Here is a 27547-nt window from a genome sequence, read left to right as displayed (position 1 = left end):
TGGGGAGTTTTGGGGCCTCTTCCCCTACGTATTTCGACCTCAACAGTAATCAATCAGTGTCGTCGTAATTGACCCGAAGTCGAGTCAAGTACGAAACACTGAAGAAGGCCTGGATAGTACAAACTCGTCCTATGGGAAGTGAAAACATTCCAACTCTGTGGAGTTGCTGTTAATATCGTATTTCGATTGCATCGTCGATGGGGCTCAGCATTCGGGATCCAGTTATGAAACCACCAGGCCCGAGCTGTAAAACGTAGACATCGGATTATGAATACTTGCTAATACGCTCAGGGCTCACTCATTGCATGTTAGAGTTGAGTATTCGAGGTTTGTTGCATTGCCTCAAACGATTGGATCTCCATATTCTGTGTTGATCTTGGTTGTTCACATCCAACGATTTGGTCTTGTTGACGTTGATGAGTGGAAGCATACGATCGGGTCATATAGTTTACTCTGAATGGTAAAGCGCTGTTGCGTTTATGAAGCAGTATCATCATCTGGGTCGAGGTTGTTCGATTGCTCTGTGGTGGTGGGCTGGATTTTGTCTGGACCTTCTTTGCTTTTAGAGACGCCTCACAGTTTCTCGTGATTCAGACGATCGAAGGGTTTCCCGAGGTCAATCTGTACCAAATAGAGGTAATAGTTCTCATATGGTCCTCCGGGCGGTATTCTGCCTGCTGTCATCGGAGAATTGTCTCCTTTCCCTATATACCCGAATTACGTGCGCCCGTTTCTCCTGTATGCAGCCAGCAGCGTTTGACTTACTTCGCTAGAGCCGTTTTTAGACAGCAGGACTAGCATTTGGCTCGTCTGGAAATTGATCAGCTGAAAATGGGGACTTCTTGAATCCGTAATAAACGCAATTCTGACATTGCATTTGACTCTTATCTTCTAATTGGCGAGATCCGACAACGTTCGTCGATCGGCTGTCAGTGGAAGTGTTCAGGGCTGACCCTATGCTGTCTGTGCGAATGTTGTTGCAACTATTATGCAATATTTTTGGAGATTAACAAGTTGTAAGTGTCCCTTTATTTGCTATTCATTGACTACGGAAGGGACGTCTGTTGTCAGAATCACGAAAATCTATATGGCACCCAGGGATGCAAAGGATTTTCAGATAGGGTCGGAGCTTTGTCTGACCCCATACGAATAATCGCTTATGTGAGGCAAGGATTTATTTCATCTTCACTGTTATTTCTCAACGTAATCGATTAGATCTTTGTGGGTGCGATTGACCATGTACCACACCGTGAACTGCTTGGGCAGTTTATTGTTGTGGAATGTGGAACACCAATACGACTCTGATTTGGCTAATGATCACGAAACGCTATATTAGTGCTACGACGCACTTTTATGCGGATTGTGCTCAGCAGGTACCATACGATCATTCTTTGCCGCGGGTCTCACCATCAACGTCAGCAGGACCAGGTGGCAGAATGTCAACGGGAACAGCCCATCAAACTTTGCTATAGCCAGAATTTCAATTTCTTGACAGTCTGATATCATCTGTAACGAAATGAGGATCGACATGGGAGCACGAGCCAGAAAGGCTGGGGCTATCTTCGCGAGTTTCAGAAATATTTGGATTGATCCACACACCAACATTCGAATGTACTAATCTATCGAGAAATGTGTTGTGTATTGGCAAACATAACAAAGATGATGTCTAAAATTTATAATTTAGACGGCTTTACAGCTGGATATCGAGTGCCGAGCAAAATAAAAGCCATCAAATACCGATATCGTTAGATGTTCGAAAACGTGGATGGAAATGGGTCGGCCACATATTTCAGGGAAGTTGAGACGGAATCTGTAAGCAAGAGTCCCCCCAATACTCGTGATCTGATAAAATATAGAATATTCATGCCGTTAGAGATATATGTATGCTCGTATTTTCTTTTTAAATACACAGATAGAAAAATCCACTGAAATTTACGCTAAAAATCATGCACATAAATGGAACGCCATTATCAGCGTAATTCCAGACGTGATATAGCCTAAATGTATACAATATTTGACGTGAATCGTCAACATTGCTTGCAAGTTGTACGCAAACTTGTTAGGAAGAGAGCCGATTCAGCGTAGAATAGTGTAAATTTCCGCATCTCTAGTTTTACGCGCTTCTTACTTTTCATTATTTTTTTCTGTGTACTCTTGGTGACAAATTTGTGGTCTACAAATGATAGGGACACGGCAGGTATTTTCGTCTGTTCGTCATAGTCTCGAAAACCAATAAAAGAGACGCTTTTTTGTAAAACTCATACGTACCAAATCATAGGGTATAGTGGAGTTCTAGCAAATGTACGTTGCTTTCGTTGGTTTTAGCCCCTACGACGATGGACGGAAATACCTGCCGTGTCCCTACATATTTTGTACCAAGATAAAAACAGTGATGCATATGATCAGGGTTTGCAGAAATCGCTCTCAATAGATAACGAACAACGATAAAAGAGAGGCAAAAACTGTTCCGAATCATAACAAGCCATGATAACAAATTTATCAAACTTGTACACAAGTGCGAAAAAACAGAATCGGATAGGCAGCCCCCACAGAAAAATGGTGATTCTCGCTTTGTTTTCGCTCCCTTCGTTTCGTGTTGGTTACTGCACAGCTGTGTAGAACAAGTTGAAATGCATCATCAGAGACAGTGCTCCCCACATTTGGAGCTTTCTAAAAGAAATTTATCATGGGGTATAACATCCCGAATCAGTTCTCTATCATGACAGCTTGCGAAAAAAGTTTCTCACGGATTGCTACATATCGTATATGTATACAGAGATGATAAGCGAGAGACTTGCTCTTTCTCTTTAGGATTCAATCCCTGATAATGATCAAAATAAAAAAAAAATCGCTGAAAAAAATTTCTTTTAGTCCCCTCAATATTTTTGGAAAAAATTAATATGTGTATCGGCCTAACTGAGCTGAATTAAAATTTAAAACCTGTTTAAAACCATGATTGTTTAGACCGCATCGTGCTTTCGTGCTGTGCGGTTCTATTTTCTCTCTTTGCTGAAGGATGTTTTTAATACTACCCGAAGCTATTTTAATTTCAACAGTGCTTCTTAGAGCTATTTGTACCCACTGATCCCGTTACGATCTTTGCAAGGACCCGTGCCTTCGTTTTACGTTGGACCCGTTTGCGGAAGTAAAATTCCGACAAGCGGTGGTAATCCTGCAGGGACACCGTTCTGAAAAAAAACCTCTTAGAAGGTCACATCTCCACGCTCAGCAATGAGTTCTCCACTTCCTTCCAAGAAACAAGGTTTCAAGACCGTCTTGCCAAAGCGCGGAAAAAATAGAAGGAAGCTGGAGACTTCCGATGTTCCTTCTAACTCTAACATTGGGAATAATTCTTCTCCTATCGAACTGAGAAATCAGTTCGATTTGATTCATGGCGAAATTGAGCAAATTGAATCAACCTCTAGCCTAGGTGATTCGATTCATACGAAGAAGCAAAGGATTCCGCAAATTGTGGTCTCAGTTGCCGAGTTTTCTGGCTTTAGGAATGAGATCTTGAGTAACCTTCAGGAAATCAAGGTTTCATTGCAGATGGTCGGGAAGGGTGACTGTCGCGTTTTGCCAGGATCCTTTGACGAAACGGCAAACGGCTTCTTCAGTATTTAACTGACAAGCGCCATAAATTCTTCACATACGACGACGTTCAAAGTCGGATGAGATTAAAATTGTAATTTCTGAATTACTTGAATTTTCACCAGTCCAAGTAATTAAGATGGAAAAGAAATCTCGCTCTGGTACTTCCCAGAGGGGTATTTCTCAAGAATTTTATTTAGTTCACTTTAACAAACGTGAACTAAATAATATAAAAAGTTTGGACGTTTCGCCTAAAATTAATTTATTCTCTGCTTAGATCTCGAGTTATGCAGAAATTTCTGTTTCATTTGTATGGGTGCCCCCTTTCCAAAGAAGGGAGGGGTCTTGAACCATCTTAAGAACCTTCCCCGGCCCCAAAAACCTCTGCATACAAATTTTCACGCCGATCGGTTCAGTAGTTTCGGAGTCTATAAGTTTCAGACAGACAGAAATTCATTTTTATGTATATAGGTATTGCACTCGAGGGGGTGATTAGGAGATCTGGTGTACAGAAGAATGACACTATCATCACATGGTCGCATATGCTCCTGATCTTTGCGGATCGCAGGGCATGATGATGATGATGATGGTCCCGCCACATACCCCTACAAAGGTTTGAGCTGGACGAGTTATCTTTAAGATAATTAAATAAGATCAATGTAATCGGTTTTGCAAACAAACGATCCGATTGTATATACAGATATAAAATCCAAAATAAAATTCCATACTGTACAGCAAAAATAAATTGGTAAAATGAACTAAAGAACTACACCTAGAATTTTTGTAATCAACAGTAGTGATACATGGAGCTCATCAAAAGCTAAACTTGTGAAACCTCTCGCACAGATTTCAAAAGCTCCGCCAAACATCGCGTTCTTTTCACAAACCAATATCGCAATCTAAAACTCACATGTATCTGAACATGGATCATTAGGTTCGACAACCAAACATCAAAACTTGTGTAACCGCTCCGTCGATAACAAAAGTTTCGGAACAACCGCGAGTACAAAATAATCTACCAGAAGGCTTACTACTAATTCAAGAGCATGATTCAACAGTTCGAAATATGCAAGTTTTTAAATAAATTCAAAATCATTCATATCTGCAATCCGCGCGCGATGCTCAAACTTTTGTAGACTACACAAAGAAAGGTTCAAAAATAAACTACGTCAATAAATTAAAATCCATCATCATCATCGAGGCGAACGTCATAGCTTATTAATGCCTCAATAAATGATAAAAAATAAAAAATGGTCCATAAAAATCATCCGTTGTTAAAAACTTCGTCAAGATACATGTGTTAACGGGTAAAAAATTGCCGGGTAGCTGTTCAAAAGGCAGCTTTGACGTGTGAAATACATTGTCTCTTAAACTGTGTTAGCGTGACTGCACGTTTGATGTGTGAAGGCATCGAATTGAAAACATTTATACCTTTAAAAAACAAAGAGTTTTGTGAAGCGCCATACAGAAAATAGGGTGTTCTCACATTATCCGCGTGTCTAGTATTATAACTATGAATATCACTTCCTCTTTCAATTCGATCACACAAATATCGAGGCAGTAAACCGTTTATTACTTTAAAATGAACACCATAGTCAAGTACACTATTCTTTGCTTCACTGACAGCCATTGTAAGGCGTCCAACAGGAAAGTTGAGGAAGTGAATCTATCACATTTTAAAATCAAACGCATTATTTTATTTTGTAAGCGCTGCAATCTCGATATTTGTGTTTCGTTAGCCAAGAAAAGGATGGAAGGGCAAAAATCCAGATGAGGAGAGATGATTGATTTATACAAGAGTATTTTGCTACCAATAGTCAAATCGTGTTTTAATCGACAGAGCATTCCATACTTCTTGGCTATTTTCTTGATAACATTGTCAATATGTATGTCAAATTTTAGCTTGTCATCAATAATCACGCCAAGATATTTAATATCGCGGACGCGATCAATTGTCTCATCATCAATTTTAACAGAGACATCCTCATTTACTCGGGTTCGCGAAATTACCATGTATTTTGTTTTATTAATATTCAATTTCAATTGCTTGTATTTCAACCATCTACTTAGAGAGTGTAAATCCTCGTTCAAGCGTGAAACGGCATCTGCTAATTTTTTTAGCTGCAATGAATATCACGGTGTCATCAGCAAAAAGATTTATATCACAAAACCGTAAGACTCGTCGCATGTCATTTATATACATAATGAATAAAATAGGCCCTAATACACTTCCCTGTGGCACTCCTAGCGTGTTCTCCACGGGACTAGAAACAGAATCATTAAAAGCAGTCCTTTGAGATCTGTCAGACAAATAGCTTTCAAACCAATTGTATGCAGATCCCGAAATTCCAAAGCGCTTGATTGTGCTCAACAATAAGGGCCGAGAAATTGTCTCAAAAGCGCGTTTTAGATCCAAGAACACAGCAACAATCGTATCTTTACGCTCTACATTTTCCTTCCATTTAGCTAATACCAAGTTCAATGCGGTTTCACAAGAATGACCTTCTCGATATCCTGATTGTTCCGGTATCAGCAAGTTATTTCTATTCAAATACTCAAGCAGCTGGCCTTTTACTACAAGTTCCAAAATTTTCTCTAATGTGTGCAACATATTGATAGGACGAAACTCTTCGGCTTTAATCGTCCCAGCAACTTTTTGAATCGGAATCACTAGAGATTCCTTCCAAACTTGTGGCACGTGCCCAGTTCGTAAAGATTCATTTATAAGGTCCAGCAAGTTGTGTCCGATGACATCAAAGCAGTCTTGTATTACCTTGGCATTAACATTATCGACTCCAGCCGTTTTTCCAATTGAAAAGCAAATATTTTCAAGTTCTTCTAATGTTATTGGGTGAAATCCATCAAATCTACAATTAAAATTAATCGGCTGTTTTATTTCGTCAGGCTCATCAACTAACTCAATTGACTGGTTAATCAGTGAGACACTGTTGACGAAATATTGATTGAATTTATCTGCAATAACTTGTTCTGACTGTTCTAATGTGCCATCGAAGGTTATGGATCGCGGTTTGCTACTATTAGGTTTTAACAAGGATTTCAAAATTTTCCATAACTCTTTGCTGTTGTTTTGATGCTGATCAATTTTCCTCTGAATATATTCGCATCTCGTTTTTTCAACATATGCGAATATTTATTACGCGCGACCTGATACCTTTTCCAATGAATAGCATTATTACTTCTACAAAATTTTCTGTACAATTTGTCCCTTTTACGTTTGAATCGTAAAAGATCCAGATTGTACCAGCTGTTCGAGTTTTTCAGAGATACATATTTATGTTCTATTAGATTATTGGTACAGGTTTTCAAAACGTCAGTAAGAACAGCAGATTTTTGATCTAACGAACCGACGTTTGATTGAAAATCCACGTTTCTTGCAACAAGACCCGAGATAGCTTGTTTTGAATATTTTCTCCAGCACTTTAATTTGATAAGATCACTATTATTATCACTATTATCATCTACGTTAATTACTAGAGTTTCATGATCGGTTATTTTCAAATCACAAATCGTTACCGTACTAACGGAATCGAAATTAGAATATACATGATCAATTAAAGTTCTACTGTGCTGAGAAATACGTGTGTAATCGAAGACCTTTTGTTTCAAATCAAAAAAGTCTGTTAACCGTTTCAAATGATTCGAATTATGGATGTCACACCAATTGATATTAAAATCGCCAGCGAGTATATTTAATTTACTAGGATCTATGAACATCTCCAACCAGTTCTCCAAAATTTCAACAAATCGCTGGTCATTTGAACTGGGAGAGTGATATAAAACTCCATAGTTACCCATCTTCATGCCACGTTCAACTGCAATGCCTAAGAACCAGTTACCATCACAAACTTCGTTCAATTGAAGCTTGAATTGAACCGATTCTTTGACATAAATAGCAACACCGCCAGTGTGTCTTGAATGTGATAAACAAGCAGCTACACTGTAACCCGGGATACTGTACTGTTCGAAGGAATCACTGTCAACGATATGCGTTTCAGATAAAGACTAGAAATGGACGTTTATCTTCTACAAGCTGACGTAATGCAACGTAGTTTGTAGAGAGACCTGCAATGTTCAAATACAAAATATCGAATTTATTTACATTCATACTAGAACTTGGTTGCTATTCATTGAAATGCAAGCTGCTCTTTTGCGATCAACTAATCTTTTATACACTTTGCATTCAGTACTGAATGCTCCGTGTTTAACGTCCAAATTCGTTTTACGTCCTTGATTCATTTTATTACAATTAACACATTTCAATACAGATGACGTGCATTCAGATGTCTTGTGAGGTCCACTGCACTTAGAGCACGCGATAGCGTTTTTGCAATCTGTGCTCATGTGCCCAAATTCTCCACATTGGAAACACCTAAGAATACTAATCTCAGGAACAACAAGGCACCGATCAAACCTTATATTTACTTTCTTCGCGGTCAACAAACAGCTATGACTGTCTTTATCGACTTCAATCACAACGTTGTACTTGTTGTATTTGAAACGAGGATTTTCAAACACCCGTATTACTTTTACATCATTGATAGCGATGTCTTCATTCTGATCTTTTAAAATCTGAATGAAGTCATCGGAGGAAAGTTTCTCGCTCATGCCCATCACTTTTAACCTTGGCACCGATGAGGGAACAACAGCATTGTAATTTTCACCCAACTCGCTTTGAATGCCTTCTTTCACAACATTAATACTATATCCTGTTGCACACTCAGCAATAATAGAGCCGTTTTTCCCGTTTCTAAAGTTACTGATTTTGTGTGTTTTTGGATCTAATTTGGTGGTCAAAACTTCCCAAGTATAATCGCTCCTCCGGTTGGACTCTTTCGGTCTTATCCCTATAACCCGCCGAGCCTTACGAACAACCCACACCTCATTAGCGGTCGTACTTTTTGTCTTAGTTTTATTACTACTATTACTTTTCATCCCAGTGCACTTCTTCTTAACAATATCCGCGAAACTAACCTTTTCATTAAAACATCATCAGACGCGTCGTCTGCTTCCTGAACCTTCCGCTTTTTACCTCTGGGATTAAGTGCCGACTCGAAGTCGAACGAGATGAACCTTGCATTACATTCATTGCATCTACTTTACTGCGCGCATCAAATTGTAAAAATGAACCTTTCATATTTTCCAACTCATTTCCAATTAAATCCCGAAAACCAGAGACTGCATTGTCTAAGGCATTTTGTACCTTTTTCCCCAATTGCTCCATCCGGTCTTTCAACGCGATGTTTATCTGAGCAGCAATATTGTCTCGAATACCACCGATCGAATCAGAGAGTGAAGAAATCTTCTTCATCTCTTCTTCCAACTTTTGTGTGTTCGAGAACAGAATATTCTGCTCGCCACAACACTGGCTTGATAAACATTGATCACACTTGAACACAACATTTACATTCTCCGTGACCAGCTTTGCCAATGGTTTGGTCATGGAAGTGCACTTGTAGTGGTACACTTTAGCGCAACCACAACCCGAACAACTCATAGGCAAATCGCTGGGCAGGACCCCATACCGCACTCACTGCACTCAACCATCTCGCTACTACCTTCACACAGCTCAAACGGTACCAATGCAGACGACACAAAACACAAAGAAACAATAAAGGCGCAAAATGTTACCGGCCGCCAGCTGCTGCTGGGGCAGAAAATCCACAATTAAACGAAAATAACCAGCAGCGACAACCTGTCGGCTAGTTATTTCGATGCAGAAAACACTTGGGCACGCAAAGGAAATGTATTTCCCGCGGCACTTGATCAATTTCACACGTTAATTGATTTTTATTTATCACTGCACTGCAGAAACAAACTACACCGTTCACCGTTTCACCAAAAATGTAGCAGTAGTGGAAGCTTTTGCCCTAATCAAGAGGGAGCCGGTGAAGATAGGCTAAATCATCAACTCTACCAAGACGGAGTATACGGTTGCGGGTAAAGATAAAGGTAGACCTGTTGGTGTTAGTGCTGAGGCAGTGCTTGGTGGGGAAGTTGTTGAAGAATTTGTTTTTCTTTGGACATATGGCATATGACATGTAACAATAGCGTTTCCTGCGAAGTAAAAGACGTATTGCTGCTGCGAATGCTTCCTCGAATATTGGAAACGAAATTTGCTCTGATTCGTAAGGATGTAAAAAGAGTTGGGGTTTTCGAGCGAAAAGTGCTACGTACAATTCTCGGGAAACTAGAAAAAGATGTGTGGTGCAGACGCATGAATCACGAGCTGTATCAAGTGTATAAAGAAGAAAATATTGTGAATCATATAAAATATAACAAACTCCAGTGGGCCGGTCTCTTAGTGCGAATGTCGGAAGATTAGCAAAAATATTCACCAGAGATCCGGATAGAGGACAGTGACTTCACTGAAGGCCACGAACACGCTAGCTGCTACACGCGGTGGAATCGAACCTGGGAACCCTAAACGTTTATGAAAACTGGAGGAACATCACCCAAGAATGACAATTGTGGAGCTCTACAATACGTCAGTCAAAGGTTGTTTAGAGCTTCTAGTGGAGTGTCTTCACTTGCCATAAGACGATTTCGTACTATCCCATTTTATTCCACCACTTGAAGTGAACGAACGACTTATTGAAAGTCGCAGCATTATTGGATGTACTGTGGCTATCCGTTTAGATTGCATCGCAATTATGCTCTTACATTTCTCAACAAGCGATTTCTAAAAACTCACAACTTTCTAGGACGACTTAAAAATTGGCACATCTTCGAAAGTTCCGAAGCTTCCAGATGCTCACCAAACGGCCACACAATGTCAATGAATGATCCTCCAATAGTTTTTATTGCACACAGCTACTCGGGTGAGTTTCTAGAATTGATTGCCTTTTCGGCTATTTCGGAGCTTCTGGAGCACCACTTAGTGGCCTCCCGTGGTCAACGTTCGGTGATATTGGTCTCATTTTGATGCATAAATCGTTTTGTGAAACAGTACGATTTACGAGGATGAATTTAAAAATTGGCCCTTTTCTCAGAATGTTCCGGAGTTTTGCTCTCACATTCATAACAAACCACTGTATTCTAGGACGATTTTCAAGAATTTGTCTTTACTATGGTTTACTATGGACAAATGGTGGTCAATGCGTTGTTCATGCAATTCTTTTACTCTCACAATGCTACAAGTAATAGTTTCTAGGACGAATTTCCAGAATTGGCATTACGCCACAATAGATTTATAGAAAAATCGCAACTTCAAAATATAATCTTCTACACCTGGTCTTTTCTCCTGATGTTCCAGCACTTTCTAAAAACCACTTAGTTGCCATCCGGGATGAATGAGTAGTCCTTGTATTGATTTTGCTCGCTCATAGCTACAAAACTAAAATTCTAAAAAGTCTCAGTTTTCTAGGATAAACTTTCAGAATCGGAAACTTTTCCGAATGTTTTGGTGCTTTCGGTGGTCCACTTAGTTCTTCTGGTGTCAAAGAGTGGCCCTTACAATGATTTTGCTCTCAACACACGGATTACAAAAAAACTGCAGCTTTCTATTTTTTTATTTAGGTAAAAGGCACTTTCAAGAGGTTTGATGCCCATATTGTTGAGGTTCCATTGAAAAATGTTTATGACCATTCTTGGCCCCACTGTCTGCTGTGGAAGTTTCAAGAATTTTGACATCCATATTGTTGGGGATCCAATGAGAAATGTTTTTGGCCAACCTTGATCAAACCCCCCTCCCCCCCCTTTCCCCACCCGGGATACTTGTTCCAAAATGGCCACTCCGGAGTCAACTTGTCAAAAACACACGCTGGAAATAATTTCAAGAAGCTTGATACCCATATTGTTGATGTTCCCTTGAAAATTGTTCCCAGTTCGACCCCCTTTTGTAAATTGACGGAAATTCTTTTAAAAAAAACCTCAAAAGCCAATTCCAGCGATCGAAAAGGGAAATAAAATTGTATTGTTAAGAAAATTATTTTGAGCTTTTTAGTGGAATGTCTCCACTTGTGTACAAACTCGTCTTATGACAAGTGAAAATTTTATTACAAATAGCGAAAAGGCTCAAAAGCTTGCCCAGCAGTTCGAGAGTGCCCATAATTTTAGTCTCACTAGTCCAATTGAGGATCAGGTTACACGAAGCTTCGGAAACATTCTCAATCAAGATAATGTTTTGACCCTTCGTTGGGAACTAATTTGGATGAAGTGAGATCTATTACTAGAAAATTTAAAAATATGAACGCCCCGGGTGTTGATGGTATTTTCTACATACTTTTTTTTTAACAAATATTTTCAATAAGGGACCGACTGTTTACTTCGATGACATTTACTTCCAGGGTGCAGCAGCGGTAAAAAGGTAACCTTCCGTGCACCACGTTTACGGTACTTGTGTTGTTAATCCTGCTACTCTACACGCTAACCTGGATCTACCCAAAATTATGTCAAAGTGACCCAGATTCGGCAAAACCGTGCGGTTACTGTAATATGGGTAAGGGTACCTTGACTCAAATATGGGTAACCGTACAAGCGAAAAAATCTGGGTAACCGGTACCCAGCTCTTTTCACTCCAGAAAATTATTATTGTGTAAAAAATATTAAATAAAACAAATTCCCCAACGCATATCAATGCTCCGCCATGATAAATTCAACACTTCTTACCTGTTTCTTGCTGCATTCTGCGAAAAATCCTAACATTTATTCTGGCATGCGACTTCGACGCCGGTCGACGCCATGTTGATACATCCGAAAATGTTTAAGTCCCCAGTTACCCAGATTTCGGGTTCGTCTGACTCAGATCCATTTTGTTGACATACCCAGATTTTGACAACTGCTAATATCAGAAAAATCCGGGTACAAACGACCCAGCGACTGAGTTATTTCAGGTTAGCGTGTATGTTTTGAGATTTTCACAATTTTCACCATGAGCTCATGGAAGAATAATAGTTGAAAATCGATAGAATGTATGGGAAAATCAGTTTTTTGCAAATTTATGGAAAATGGTGGTGTTTTAGAAGAAAGTAGTGATAAGGAATGAAGTATGAGAAGAAAAGATTATCTCCTGCACTTAGTTTGAACTGATAAGTAGTCTAATTAGCATTAGCATTAGCATTTAGCCACAAAATTTAGCAGTTCGCACAAATTCGTAGGTGGTACAAGCCAAGACTATTGTATGAGAGTAGCATCACTTTCATCCGTTACCACAGATATTGATTTGGGACTAATCACTAACTCTTAGATGGAAGCAATGTACTCTCCAATAGTCGAGATCTATCCTGGCCACGTCCTTGCGAATGCTGAGGAAGGGGAAGGATGGTTTGTTGGACACCTACTTAAGAAAGATGCAGAGAACTCTACGACCTCTCATAGGTGCCACGGGAGGTTTTTTTTGGGATTGTGTGGAAGGTTATAACAGTAGGAATCGTTTTGGTAGAACGTGAAACACAGAAAGAACTTAGATAGAAATACAAAGTAGGAAAGGGACGAGCCTGGAATTGAACCCCCGACCTCCTGCTTATAAGGCAGAAGCGGTAGCCACTAGACCACCGAGCTTGTCTGATAAGTATTCTAATAGTGATGAAATTTCGATTTTACTACCATTGAAAAAACGCCATCTCTTGCATTATTCGTTTTGACTGGTATCTTATTGGCTTACTTTCCAAAAAAAAAAACGCCAAAGTTGTTCCAATTTTGAAGCCGGACAAAAATCCAGCTGAGGCTTTTAGTTATTGCTCAATCTGTTTGCTTTCTTCAATAAGTAAACTACTTGAAAAGATTATTTTAAATAGAATGATGGTTCATATTAAAACGACCCATCAGTTGTTAATAGTAACGAATTTATTTCGGCTCAACAAATCTGAAGGATATTCGAGTGGAGAGGAAGCATTCGACAGTGTTTGGCATGAAGTTTTGATTGTAAAATTGATGAATTTTTATTTTCTTTTGATCAGTATTAAACTGATCCAAACATTATTTACCAGATCGCTCACTGCAGGTAAACTATCAGAATTCTAATTCTGATAGGGTACCTGTAAGAGCTGGTGTTCCCAGGCAGCATACTGGGGCCCATATTGTATAACATTTTTATTTCTGACTTACCTGATTTACCACCAAGGTGTCACAAATCTTTGTTTGCAGATGACACGGGCCTTTCAGCTAAAGGGCGAAACCTTCGTGTCATTTGTAGTAGATTGCAAAAAAGTTTGGATATCTTCTCCACTTGCTTGCGAAAATGGAAAATTTCCCTGAATGCTTCCAAAACTCAGCTTATAATTTTTCCACAAATGCCGAGAGCTTCTTATTTGAAACCTTATAGCAGACATATTGCCACTATGAATGGGGTTCCACTGAATTGGTCTAGCGAAGCTAAATATTTAGGACTTCTGCTGGATCAAAAATGTTTTGACCAACCTTTTCCATCCATCTGCGTTTCAGCATTGAATCCACAGGTTGAATTGACGGAACACAGTTCTACGCGATCATAGAAACACTCCTCAAGAGATTTGCAGTGATCTCTTAGTTCTTCCCATTACTCTGGAGTAAACGTGATGTTGAATCGTTCGTTGCCGAGTCCCTAAAAGTAAATTGTAAACTAATTGGAAAGTAATAAAACGCAGCTACGTTACTTACTTTAGACACTTTTGCAAATCAGCTTGTGTTATTCCGATGTTCTTCGCAATCGCATTCTTCGATTCCCCATTGGCTATTCATTGTTGGGCATGTTCCAGCTGTTCTGGACTACATACTGTCCTGTTCGATTTGTGTTCGTAGTTCCTGTGGAAGAAATAATAACGTACAAATGAGTTTAGGACTTTGAATTTTAGCCCGTTTGACACTGGTCAATGTTGTGTAAAATAGTCCGATAGGGTAAGACATCTAGAAATCGCCCTCACCCTAGTTTTCGTCCACCTATTTTAAAATCTTCTTTTCTCACAAACTAGTTCTAGTTCAAGTTTTTTCATACAATTATCAAACAATTATGAAAAAACTTAAACTTTAACTGTTAACAACGAAAATAAAGTTGTTTGGTGAAATAAACAAACCAACGTCTACGTCTAATTTTCACCCATTATTCAAATCAAGTTTATAAAATAAAGACTCACACAGTAAAATATTATGAAAATTAGACACGACGGAGCTCATAATTGAATGTAAAATTCGGTAACAGAATGTTTACCAGACCATAATTTTAAGTTCTGTGATGGAAACGATAAAATAATTGAAATTTCAATTCAGTTTATCTTAATTTTACATGATTCTACCAGAAACCTTGATGAGCCAGCACGTGGCTGTCAAAACAAATCAAAACAAACTTCATTGCGTTTCATTCAAACCGCAGCTGGCATCGATTTTATTCATATAAGCATCAACCAAAATGGATATCTGCACGTATAAAAACAAAGCAGCCTTTATTGCGCTGCATTTCATCACTGTAACTCTTTGTTTGTTGCCTATTCCGACGAGAAATCTGTGATGCTTTCAGCAAACTCAATCTCTAACAGTTCCGTTTTGGAAGAGATTCCATATCGTGTAAATTTAAGGTGATTATACAATCAAGCCAAGTGGTGAATTTCAAATTCACCACACGGTTTCTACTTCTGTTATCAAAAGTTCAAATTTGGCGTAATAATTGTCCTACAATGCTGAAATTAAAGTCGATTGTTAAGCATGAGTAAGCAAACGATCTACGGATGTTTCATCCCCATGGGCGTTGTGGTTCTCTCAATTCGTGCTCTTGAAAAATCACTATAAAAAGCACGTGGTTTCCAAGATGGCCGATTTGTGGCTTTGTTGTATAACCACCTTAAGCTATCGTTTAGTCTGCTAGAGAATAGTTGAATCGCCAGAATGCTTAACCTGTTCTATTTGGATCTGCTCGTTTTCAAGAAGTGGAAATACTCGAGTGGCTATCGAGATAGGCTCTCATTCTGTGGATCGAAGTTCGATTCCCCATGTTGGCACATTTTTTTTTATTTTCCAATAAAAATATAAACAAATAAATTACAGCACGTGTAAATTTAAAATAACCTATAACTTTATGTTGTTAAACACGGAGGTCAATTTGTTACATCTACTTGAACGGAAATTTACAGGTTTTGTTCGAACTGTGCACAAAATCTAATAAAAGACTCATTGGTTCCTAGTAGCTTCACCAGTTTTACTGTAATGTTTGAAATAAAATTACAAAAATAAACTTTTACAGTTTACAGCTCAGTCTTAGCCAAATACAGCTCTGCAAGTGAGCTTAACCACACAGATAGAAAAAGTTGTTGAAATTTACACGAAAGTAATGCACATAAAGGGAATGCCAAAAAGAGCGTAAATTTAAACGATATTATCAACTGAATGTATGCAATTTGTATTGCATTATGTCACTTTTTATACGAATAAGTGTCATAATGCTATGTAAATTGCATACATTTAGGGCGAACTTGTTGGAAAAGATCCATGTACGCCAAGAATAGTGTAATTTTTCACGTCTTTATTAGGGGGAAATACGGCTTTGGCAGGTTTTGTTCTATTATTGTCAGGGGGGTTTTTGTCGACCAAATTTTATGAAATTTGGCCACAATATTCTCTGATATGCAAAGAATATTCAGGCCAAATTTGAGCATAATCAGTCATAAAAAACCCCTCTAACAATAATAGAACAAAACCTGCCAAAGCCGTCATTCCCCCTATTTACGCGTCGTTTACTTTTCATTATTTTTGTCTGTGCAGAACTCAAACATGGATTTCAGCCATAACTTTTTGAGTTAAAAATAAAATGCTCTAAACAGCTGAGCATTTTATTTTTAACTAAAAAAGTTATGGCACATAATATGTGACTTTGGTCTGGTAGTGATATCTTTGGCTCCTTGTTTCGTGGCCTCAAAGCTGTCACCGGTAGATCTTCCCCTGCGAAAACTTCTAATCAAAACTGCCAGGTTCCTAATCATCAAGTACATGACTAAATAAAAATAAATGTTAAAAAAATAGGTTTGGTGGTGCAAAATCAAACATGTTTTAGTCAAGTCTCGGCCACTGAACAGAAACAGTGCAATATTTTATCATTGTGCTGCGGTGTGGTTTCTCAGTCTCTGCCGATCCACACAGCACCGAACTGACCACCACACAGTCTCCCGCACGAGCCAAATGGAAAAATATACTCGAGTTCGGTCGCGCCGGGAAAACCGCGCTCCGTTGTGAGATATACGGCAAGATACCGGCACGGCAAGCGAAGGCAACATTTTCCACCGCCAGGATCCGGCCGAGGCGATCTGCTGCGGTCAAATTACTATTTTGCACTCGTTGCGATTCGGGTTCGTTCCGTGTGGATATTTTTTGTTTACCCTCATTCACTTGCGAGAAACCTCCAGGTGATATCTATCTTCGTGGTGCGCCGGCTCACGGGAAGTCGAAAACCTAGGTGTGTTGTAGATCACACTCCTTTTTATTTCCACCGTACCAGGACACGTTTTGCGGAAGGGAGGCACTGCTGCCGCTGTTGTGGTCACGGTTGTGAGTACAATAATTTTGAGCGTGGTTGGGAATCGGACAGCGAAAGATGCACTGCATCAGATGTGCTAACGAGTTATTGTAGACGATGAAGGGGGATTGCTTGGTGAGATTTTGCTATCAGATAGGAAATGCAAAATAATTATTTGTGGGGAAATTCCCTGGCGAGGAGAAATAGTAGTTCTTTTCCATTCGAACTGATTATGTAAAGATAGAATAATTGGCGAATGGATGAGAAACAGAATATGACCCATTTTTTTAATTAATTATGAAGATATTAACAATTAATTGCATATTATTCGGCAACTCGGCCGTACGAAAACCATTTTTTTGTTAAATATCTTGGCTGTGCATATGCACAGCATATGTTTCGAAATGGACAAATTGATATGAAATTTGCGAAAAAGAATTCACGTGTCTTGGAGGGACTCGAACCCTCAACCTCCTACTCTCTAGATAGGCGTGATAACCCCTACACAACAAGACCACTTAAAGGTCACGTTTGCGGAAAAGCCATCAGAATCCGAGTACCAACCTCCACCGCGGTTAGCTCTCTTTTTTGCAAATTGAATATCTTTCGGATGCTTGATTTGTCCAATCTCCACATTTGCTTTACTGTTGTATATCCACAGCCAAGCGAGTGCACATTGTTTATTAAACGAGAGGATCGCACTCCATGCCCCCAGCAACGGACTGGGCGGGACGGTATAGAATGCGAATTCAATCGCACTCTGCTGTGCCAAAGGCTTGCTTGGCTAAAGCATTTGATGAGTTTGATTGCCTTTACGTAAACGGTCGCGTGTACTCAGACGACTAATGACGGTGAAAGACCGACACTTGATTACAATTAATTGCATATTATTCGGCAACTCGGCCGTACGAAAACCATTTTTTGTTAAATATCTTGGCTGTGCATATTAACAGCATATGTTTCGAAATGGACAAATTGATATGAAATTTGCGAAAAAGAATCCACGTGTCTTGGAGGGACTCGAACCCTCAACCTCCTACTCTCTAGATAGGCGTGATAACCCTACACAACAAGACCACTTAAAGGTCACGTTTGCGGAAAAGCCATCAGAATCCGAGTACCAACCTCCACCGCGGTTAGCTCTCTTTTTTGCAAATTGAATATCTTTCGGATGCTTGATTTGTCCAATCTCCACATTTGCTTTACTGTTGTATATCCACAGCCAAGCGAGTGCACATTGTTTATTAAACGAGAGGATCGCACTCCATGCCAGAATATGAAGATATTGTTGACATATTTCGAACAGATAAAGTATATGCTGGGGAAGCGACGGATTTTGTAAAAATATCATCACATTGTACATAATTTTTGTATTGATCTCAACGGATGATGAACAAATTTATTGTGGACAGATTAAACGTGTAGAGCAACTTTTTAATTCGTCTGAACGCTGCGAATAATCTCCAACGGTAAATCCCAAATCCTCTTGTCCAGACGGCATCCTCCCCGCATCGCTTTTCCCATTCACATTCCCCAATAATCGATATCAAGAATATGCGCCACCATAAAATCCCAATAAATTCTTCCAATCTCCGGGTAAGATCTCGTATCCATGCACTTTTCCACCGGCCTCTAGCTTCTTGCTTTCGAAGGAACCAACAAGCCAATGCCAACGCAACGGTACACAGTCTACCTAATGGCGCTTCGAAACGACTCCGAAACGACGACACCCAGCAACGAAGAACAAGTAAAGCTCTGGCTTTTCAGCCCCGTAACTGCCTCGTGCTACTAATTACACGATATTTGCGTTACATCGGATTAAAACTTAATCTTGGTCTTTATTGCCCGTTCGGGATATGGCTGGGTGAATGGAAATAACGTGGAACCATGGCGGACTTTGGGCCGGAGGGGGGTATTGAAAATCTCAACTATGTAAAAGGAAAAACTCTCTTGAACTTAAGATGGTCGGCTGGCGCTGTAGAATTTTGCACTTTGCGCTTCTTATTTTTTTCAGCTAGATTTCAATATTTGCTGCAATGGTGGAGTATGTACAGGTGTGTGATGATTCGGGTATGCGATATATTGAATGGTTTGAATTTCTTACTTGACCAAATCTGCACTGATTTTCATCAATTTTTGGAGATGACTGTGAGGTTTAACCAAGGGTTTAACCATAGATCATTAATTAACGGCTACGGCGTTTCCTACGATTAAAACGTGTTTTTTGATCCCCTGAGGTTAGTGTCTTCTTCAGGGAACAATTTACCTAGAAAGTCTCGGAATTACTTTCAATTTAACTAATGAATTACGGGGAAATTTACCGTCTTCAGTTTTGTTAAGCCGTCTTTATTGTCTCGTGATTGAACAACCTGCAGACGGAAACGAAATTTGCTTTATACAAAACTCTGATTCTACCAGTGGCCCTTCATGGACATGAAGCGTGGAAGTTAAAAGAGGCTGACCGGAGAGTTTTTGGGAATTTCGAGCGAAAAGTGCTGCGAACAATACTCGGAGGAAAACTAGAAAATGGTGTGTGGTACAGACGCATGAATCATGAGCTGTATAAAGTATACAAAGAAGAAAATATTGTGAAACGTATAAAATGCGGCAGACTTCAGTGGGCTGGTCATATGGTGCGAAAGTCAGAAGTTCGGATCACGAACGCACGGTTCGTGGTTGCAAACAATCCCATTTGAGTTTGCCGTGACAGCTGCTCGTGGTTGCGAACAAACTAAGTAAAAGTGTGAGTGAAATGTGCGTGCAGGTACACGATCGCAGACAGCCTAATGCTAGATCGACCTGTACTAAACAATGTTGTCGATATTCCCAAGAAATGTGCTAAACAGTGCGTTCAAATAAGTGCAAATAAATGTGAATTCAATTGAACAATTGAACCTATCTCCCATAAAGAGCGAATTTGACGTTTCTTATTAATGGATTGGTAGCACATCACTTTTAAAGTGACTTGGTCACTATTTTGAGTCTAGTAACTAAAAAGTCACTATTTGCACCAAAAAGTCACTAAATTCACTTATTTTCGGAAAATGGTCACTCAAGTCACTATTTTTTCACCACAGATTGTGAACAAGTTAAAAAGAAAAGTCATTTGTGCCTGTTGTCAAATATTGCTAACCACATGAAATGTGAATCTGGTAGCACTGCATTGTGCATAATTTCACAACGCAGTGCTACTAGATGCTCTTTTTCATGAATTGAACAGATTCGAGGAGTATTGGAACCAATTTATCAAAAACGGCTGTACGTTAGTCTAAATGGTTTCCGGTGACAGCTTTAGCTGCATCACACAACAATGCTTACATATGTCACAGAGGTTACTGTGCATATGTCTAGTGAGGTTACTTCACATTTGGGAGAATATGTCAGAAGTTATTCAAGCACAGGCCAGGTTAGATAATAATGTTTCAAAGTGTTTTCGATTCTGTATCATGTTCAGACTCTTTAACTTCAGAACCTCAGAGTGTCCTCCGAAAATTTAAGATGATTTGGATAAATGATAGGGGTTTAACGAAGCGCCTTTTTAACTGACTTATGATATTTTGTTCGCAGAATGAAAACGGGAACGAATTCATCCATACATTTTTTGTTGGATTCCCTCAGTGACGGAGTGAAAGGATGTCCGACACGAATTGTGATAAATTAGATCTGCTACACGAAACATTCAAACATTGTTTAACAAATCCGAGAATTCTTTAGGATATCATCCATTTTAAAAATTTTCCTAAATGTTCCGAAAATAACTAATGTGCAGGCGAGAATCTGTCATTTAAGTCTTCCATTTTTGTTTCAAACTTTGACTGCTAAAGCCTCCCATTTAGAACTTATAATTTACTAGAATCTCTGAATTTCGAATCACGTCAAGCTCGTAGCCTTAAAAACCTAATTTAAATTTGTTATTCAACCGCTGTGTTAATGGAAACTTATTTTAAAGTATTTCTTTATAATTTTGATTTCTTCAAATTTATAAATCCTATTATGGGCAGATCAATTACTTACGTAACTCAAAAATCACGCTTTTTGTATGAAACATCTAAATAATGTACGAACACTTAAGTTTGAGTAATTCAGGGATTTTGCTATTAAATATTTGTATGGTTTGTGAGTCTAAGGTCAGCAGGGACTATGTCCAAGGACTTGACGATCCCTCCCCAGGCCATCTGCGAGTTGTGGCGCCTGTCTAGGATGTGGTGGGGTTTGACAGTGGGCCCTGTTAAACCTCTATAAAAGCTGCATGTATCCGCAAGTAGGCCGCACCAAAGCGACCGTGTGAAGCTCAAAGCGCACAAGCCCAAGTCCTGGTGTTAGGTGGGACGCTAAACAGCCCTGACACGACGGCCCTCCGACGAGACAGGAGGTTTGCGCTGGCCCAATAAGCCGCCTAGAAAACCAATCATTACGAACAATATAAGAGATAGTGCGACTCGATATAATCGGCAAAGACCTAGGCGACGAATACAGGATCACGATTGGAAGCTTGGAACATGGAATTGCAAGTCGCTAGGTTTCGCAGGTTGCGACAGGATGATCTACGATGAATTACATCCCCGCAACTTCGACGTCGTGGCGCTGCAGGAGATTTGCTGGACAGGACAGCAAGTGTGGAAAAGCGGGCATCGAGCGGCTACCTTCTACCAAAGCTGTGGCACCACCAACGAGCTGGGAACCGTCTTCATAGTGCTGGGTAAGATGCGCCAACGCGTGATTGGGTGGCAGCCAATCAACGCAAGGATGTGCAAGCTGAGGATTAAAGGCCGTTTCTTCAACTATAGCATCATCAACGTGCACTGCCCACACGAAGGGAGACCCGACGACGAGAAAGAAGCGTTCTACGCACAGCTGGAGCAGACATACGATGGATGCCCACTGCGGGACGTTAAAATCGTCATCGGTGACATGAACGCACAGGTAGGAAGGGAGGAAATGTATAGACCGGTCATCGGACCGGATAGTCTGCACCAGAGCGTTAATGAATAAAGCTTCCAATGAATGATTAAATTTGTTACGATTAAATCATTCAACTCTATGATTAAAGATTATGATTAACGATTTATTCATTTTTAACAATGAATAATGATTATGATTAATGATTAAATTAATTTTTGACAATGATTAACGAATATGATTAATGAATAAAACGGTTGAAGTATGATTAATGATTACCAATCGTGATTAAATGTTGACACAATATGTGTATGATTAATGATTAACGATCGATATGATTAATGATTAATGATTATGAATAATCAAATTAAATGATTTGCATAGTGATCATTAATCAAGTAACCGTTCAACCAAATTATGTTTTTTTTACCTTTAAAATTGTATGATTATGATTAAAGAATAATGAATAAAAGCGATGTATGCAATGATTAAAATTGATGATTAATGAATAAACTCAATACAAACATGAATATGATTAGTGATTAATGATTAAATGCAAAAATCTATGATTAACGATTAGTGATTAATGATTGAATCGTATTTTTTGTATGATTATGATTAATGAATAATGATTAAATAACCCATTATTCATTAATCATGATTAAATCTATGATTAATCACTAATGCTCTGGTCTGCATACCGTATCGAACGACAACGGCCAACGATGCATAAACTTCGCAGCCTCCCGCGGAATGGTAGTCCGAAGCACTTTCTTTCCCCGCAAAAATATCCACAAGGCCACATGGAGATCATCTAACCAAGAAACGGAAAACCAAATCGACCACGTTCTAATCGACGGTCAATTCTTCTCAGATATCACGAACGTCCGCACTTACCGCAGTGCGAATATTGCGAATATCCAACCACTACCTCGTTGCAGTATGGCTGGGCTCAAAACTCTCGACGGTGTACAACACGCGTCGAAGTCGGACGCCGCGGCTTAACATTGGGCGGCTACAAGACGGTAGACTAGCCCAAGAACACGCGCAGCAGCTGGAAGTGTCACTTCCAACGGGAGAGCAGCTACGCGCAGCGTCTCTTGAAGATGGCTGGAGAGATATTCGATCCGCCATTGGTAGCATCGCAACCGCTGCACTTGGCACGGTGCCCCCGGATCAGAGAAACGACTGGTATGACGGCGAATGTGAGCAGTTAGTGGAAGAGAAGAATGCAGCATGGGCGAGATTGCTGCAACACCGCACGAGGGCGAACGAGGCACGATATAAACAGGCGCGGAACAGACAAAACTCGATTTCCGGAGGAAAAAGCGCCAGCAGGAAGATCGAGACCGTGAAGAAACGGAGCAACTGTACCGCGCTAATAACACACGAAAGTTCTATGAGAAGTTAAACCGTTCACGTAAGGGCCACGTGATATGTGTAAGGACATAAACGGGAACCTTCTTACGAACGAGCGTGAGGTGATCCAAAGGTGGCGGCAGCACTACGAAGAACACCTGAATGGCGATGTGGCAGACGAAGATGGCGGTATGGTGATGGACCTGGGAGAACGCGTGCAAGACATAATTCTACCGGCTCCGGATCTCCAGGAAATCCAGGAGGAGATTGGCCGGCTGAAGAACAACAAAGCCCCTGGGGTTGACCAACTACCAGGAGAGCTATTTAAACACTGTGGTGAGGCACTGGCTAGAGCGCTGCACTGGGTCATTACCAAGATTTGGAAGGATGAAGTTTTGCCGCAGGAGTGGATGGAAGGTGTAGTGTCCCATCTACAAAAAAAAGCGATAAGCTGGATTGCAGCAACCACCGCGCAATCACATTGCTGAACGCCGCCTACAAGGTACTCTCCCAAATTTTATGCCGTCGACTAGCACCAACTGCAAGGGAGTTCGTGGGGCAGTACCAGGCGGGTTTTATGGGCGAACGCTCCACCACGGACCAGGTGTTCGCCATTCGCCAAGTACTGCAGAAATACCGCGAATACAACGTGCCCACACATCATCTATTCATCGACTTCAAAGCCGCATATGATACAATCGATCGGGACCAGCTATGGCAGCTAATGCACGAATACGGTTTTCCGGATAAACTGACATGGTTGATCAAAGCGACGATGGATCGGGTGATGTGCGTAGTTCGAGTTTCAGGGGCATTCTCGAGTCCCTTCGAAACCCGCAGAGGGTTACGGCAAGGTGATGGTCTTTCGTGTTTGCTATTCAACATCGCTTTGGAAGGGGTAATACGAAGAGCAGGGATTAACACGAGTGGTACAATTTTCAATAAGTCCGTCCAGCTATTTGGTTTCGCCGACGACATAGATATTATGGCACGTTACTTTGAGAAGATGGAGGAAGCCTACATCAGACTGAAGAGGGAAGCTAAGCGGATCGGACTAGTCATCAACACGTCGAAGACGAAGTACATGATAGGAAGAGGTTCAAGAGAAGACAATGTGAGCCACCCACCGCGAGTTTGCATCGGTGGTGACGAAATCGAGGTGGTAGAAGAATTTGTGTACTTGGGCTCACTGGTGACTGCCGAAAATGACACCAGCAGAGAAATTCTGAGACGCATAGTGGCTGGAAATCGTACGTACTTTGGACTCCGCAAGACGCTCCGATCGAATAGAGTTCGCCGCCGTACCAAACTGACAATCTACAAAACGCTAATTAGACCGGTAGTCCTCTACGGACACGAGACCTGGACGATGCTCGTGGAGGACCAACGCGCACTTGGAGTTTTCGAAAGGAAAGTGCTGCGTACCATCTATGGTGGGTGCAGATGGCGGACGGTACGTGGAGGAGGCGAATGAACCACGAATTGCATCAGCTGTTGGGAGAACCATCCATCGTTCACACCGCGAAAATCGGACGACTGCGATGGGCCGGGCACGTAGCCAGAATTTCGGACAGTAACCCGGTGAAAATGGTTCTCGACAACGATCCGACGGGCACAAGAAGGCGAGGTGCGCAGCGGGCAAGGTGGATCGATCAGGTGGAAGATGACTTGCGGACCCTCCGTAGACTGCGTGGTTGGCGACGTGTAGCCATGGACCGAGCCGAATGGAGAAGACGCTTATATACCGCACAGGCCACTTCGGCCTTAGTCTGATTAAATAAATAAATAATGGTTTGTGAGTCCTTTTTTATACAAGCTGCAGCAGTTCTGCGGAAAACATCGAGCTCATATTAAACATTATTACAGTGAACGTTCGCTAATTGGGGTTTTTCTAGTTGGGGCGCTTTTTAGTTGGGGGTTCGCTAATTGGGGTGAAACCCAATTAAAAAGCAGCCAAACGTCATAATGTGATGTCAAAAGCGCGTTTGTTTCCGTGTTTGGCGGGATCGATATTTTCTGGCGCGTGAAATTTTCCTTTGTTCAATGCAAAAAGTAAATAACATCGGCTTTTCAAAACGCCCCAATTAGCGAACGGCATTCGCTAGTTTGAGGTGAGGTCGTACCCCAATTAGCGAACGACCACTCTACTACAATGCTGTACTGCCGTTTTACACATAATTGTCCCAAGCAGGGTTGTAAATTTTCGGCAGCACTGGATGAAGGTGATGTTTTTTTATATCATGTTTTTATTTTCTTCCTGCTTTGAAATCAACCTCACATTCCCGAAGAGGCAGAAAAGTAAACAACAGAACTCACATCACCCACTGCGCCGCGAAGATGAAATTTACCACAGCAAAATGTACACATTCACCCAGCAAATTGAAAAAAATCACCACGCGTTTAAATGGGCCACTCACAGTCATACGGTAAGGCGCGAACTGAGCAGCTTGTCAGAGCGACTTGTGAGTGGCTGAATGCGAAGTTGAACGGTCTGTGTTGGAAATGATTTTTCGGCTGCACCCAGTCGCACTCACCACGGCGGCGATGAAGGCGACTGCAGATTATACTGAGATCCGTGTTTTTCACTGCATTGACTGTGAAATATTTCTACCCTGGTCCCAAGTTACATTTGAAAAAACAAGCTCGAGTCAATTTGTGTAGAACTTGCTTCAAAATCGCCGTTAAAATTATAAACATAATTTTGTGTAACAACTTTAAACTCACTACCTGTTCTCCTGAAGCCGGGACCTTTACGTAGTGTGTTACGAAATAAAAATTTCCATGGTCATGAATATTGCCTGCTTCTGGCTGACCCAACAAGTACCTTCCTCAATATCCAAATCTGTGGTACTTATCAGTATGTCGTTAAGCCTTTTGCTAATGTCGAATTCGTTTTTAAACCTGGGTCAGTGCCAACCCGAACCCTGAATAAAAAAACATTTTCAGTTCCATCTGTCATTGGATATGTTGGTGTGCGTAGCATCGTGTTTGTTTTGATTCGAAACATATGATCCAGGACATCCAGTGCACTGGCAGTGCGTTGGCGTTGACTAATCAGATCATGATAAATAAATATGTTTAAGTGCGTGAACTGATTTTTTGCGGATAGTGGAATTTACTTTTGGGTGGATATAAACAGGGAAACTGCTCGTGGAATTCATCTCATGGCTCCGATATTCATCCCATCAAAAACAAAGCAATGGAAAGGAATTTGGATTGTTTATTATTTTTGGGATATTTCTCAGCAGTGAGCACAAATGTTGACAAAAAGAGGCGACGAAATTGGTGCTGCATTTCTTTGTTTCCCGTTGAGATGAATATATGTTCAGTGAGATGGAGATCGGAACAGTTCCCCTATTTAATTATATTCAATAACCCTGTGCACATTTTTATACCAAGAATTTCGTATTTCCGTAAATTCATCTATTTCTGCAAAAGTTTTTTTTCGGAGAACACTCAGAAGCATGTAATAAAAATTCTCCAGGATTCGCTAATTTTTTTTCCTCGCTACCTCTCCTGATAAAGGTAGCCTCACACCTTGGGAACATTTTCCGCCGGATTTTGGGCCCCGTGCATTTTCAATTTTCAACAATCTCCCGGAGGAATGGCTCAAGGTACTTCCGGGGGAATTTATGTACGAAACTTGCGGAGCAATTCCTGAAGGATACTTCGAGTAAGTTCCTGTATTCTAGAAAGATTTCCTGAAGGAATTATATTGTAGGAATTTCCAAATTAGTTCCAGGAGCAACTTCCAGAGAAAATCCTGGAACAGTATTCATCTCGAAAGGATCCCTTGGAATTCTTGAAAGATATCGCCAAAAATTCAAGAAAGAATTATTGAAAGAATTTCTGAAGTAATTTCTGGCAGAATTCCCGAAGAAAATTTTGAAACGCACGAAAGAGAAATTCTGCATAAGAAATAATTGTATTTGGTATTTTTCAAATATATTTTTCTGACAATTTTTAGCGGATTTTGTGAACGGGTTTCAAGTGGAATTCCCAAACTACATAATTCCATCCACCGACCTAATTTAGGACATCATCTGTGAGGAAAACTGAATGAACTTATGAATACATAGCTTCCCTAACAATTATTTTTAAAACTGAATCTAGACAACATTACCGGATTAATTTCATTTTAAACTACAATAACAAATATCACAAAATTCCTCGAAAAAAGATTTTCAACGCGCATTTTATTTTAATAAACAGATAGTTTCGTTTCTCCCTTCTGCTTGTTTATTCCGTCCAGTCCCACCCACC

At 40.3% G+C, this 27547-nt stretch overlaps 1 protein-coding gene across 1 annotated transcript in view; it reads left to right on the top strand.

Moving 5' to 3' along the window:
* LOC134214388 (uncharacterized) overlaps positions 1 to 27547 on the top strand; it is a 292243-nt gene that overhangs the window by 22767 nt on the left and 241929 nt on the right.

This window comes from Armigeres subalbatus, chromosome 2 (genome assembly GCF_024139115.2).
Source record: "Armigeres subalbatus isolate Guangzhou_Male chromosome 2, GZ_Asu_2, whole genome shotgun sequence".
NCBI classification, from domain to species: Eukaryota; Metazoa; Arthropoda; class Insecta; order Diptera; family Culicidae; genus Armigeres; species Armigeres subalbatus.
This window is presented reverse-complemented; position numbering and strand designations above follow the sequence as displayed.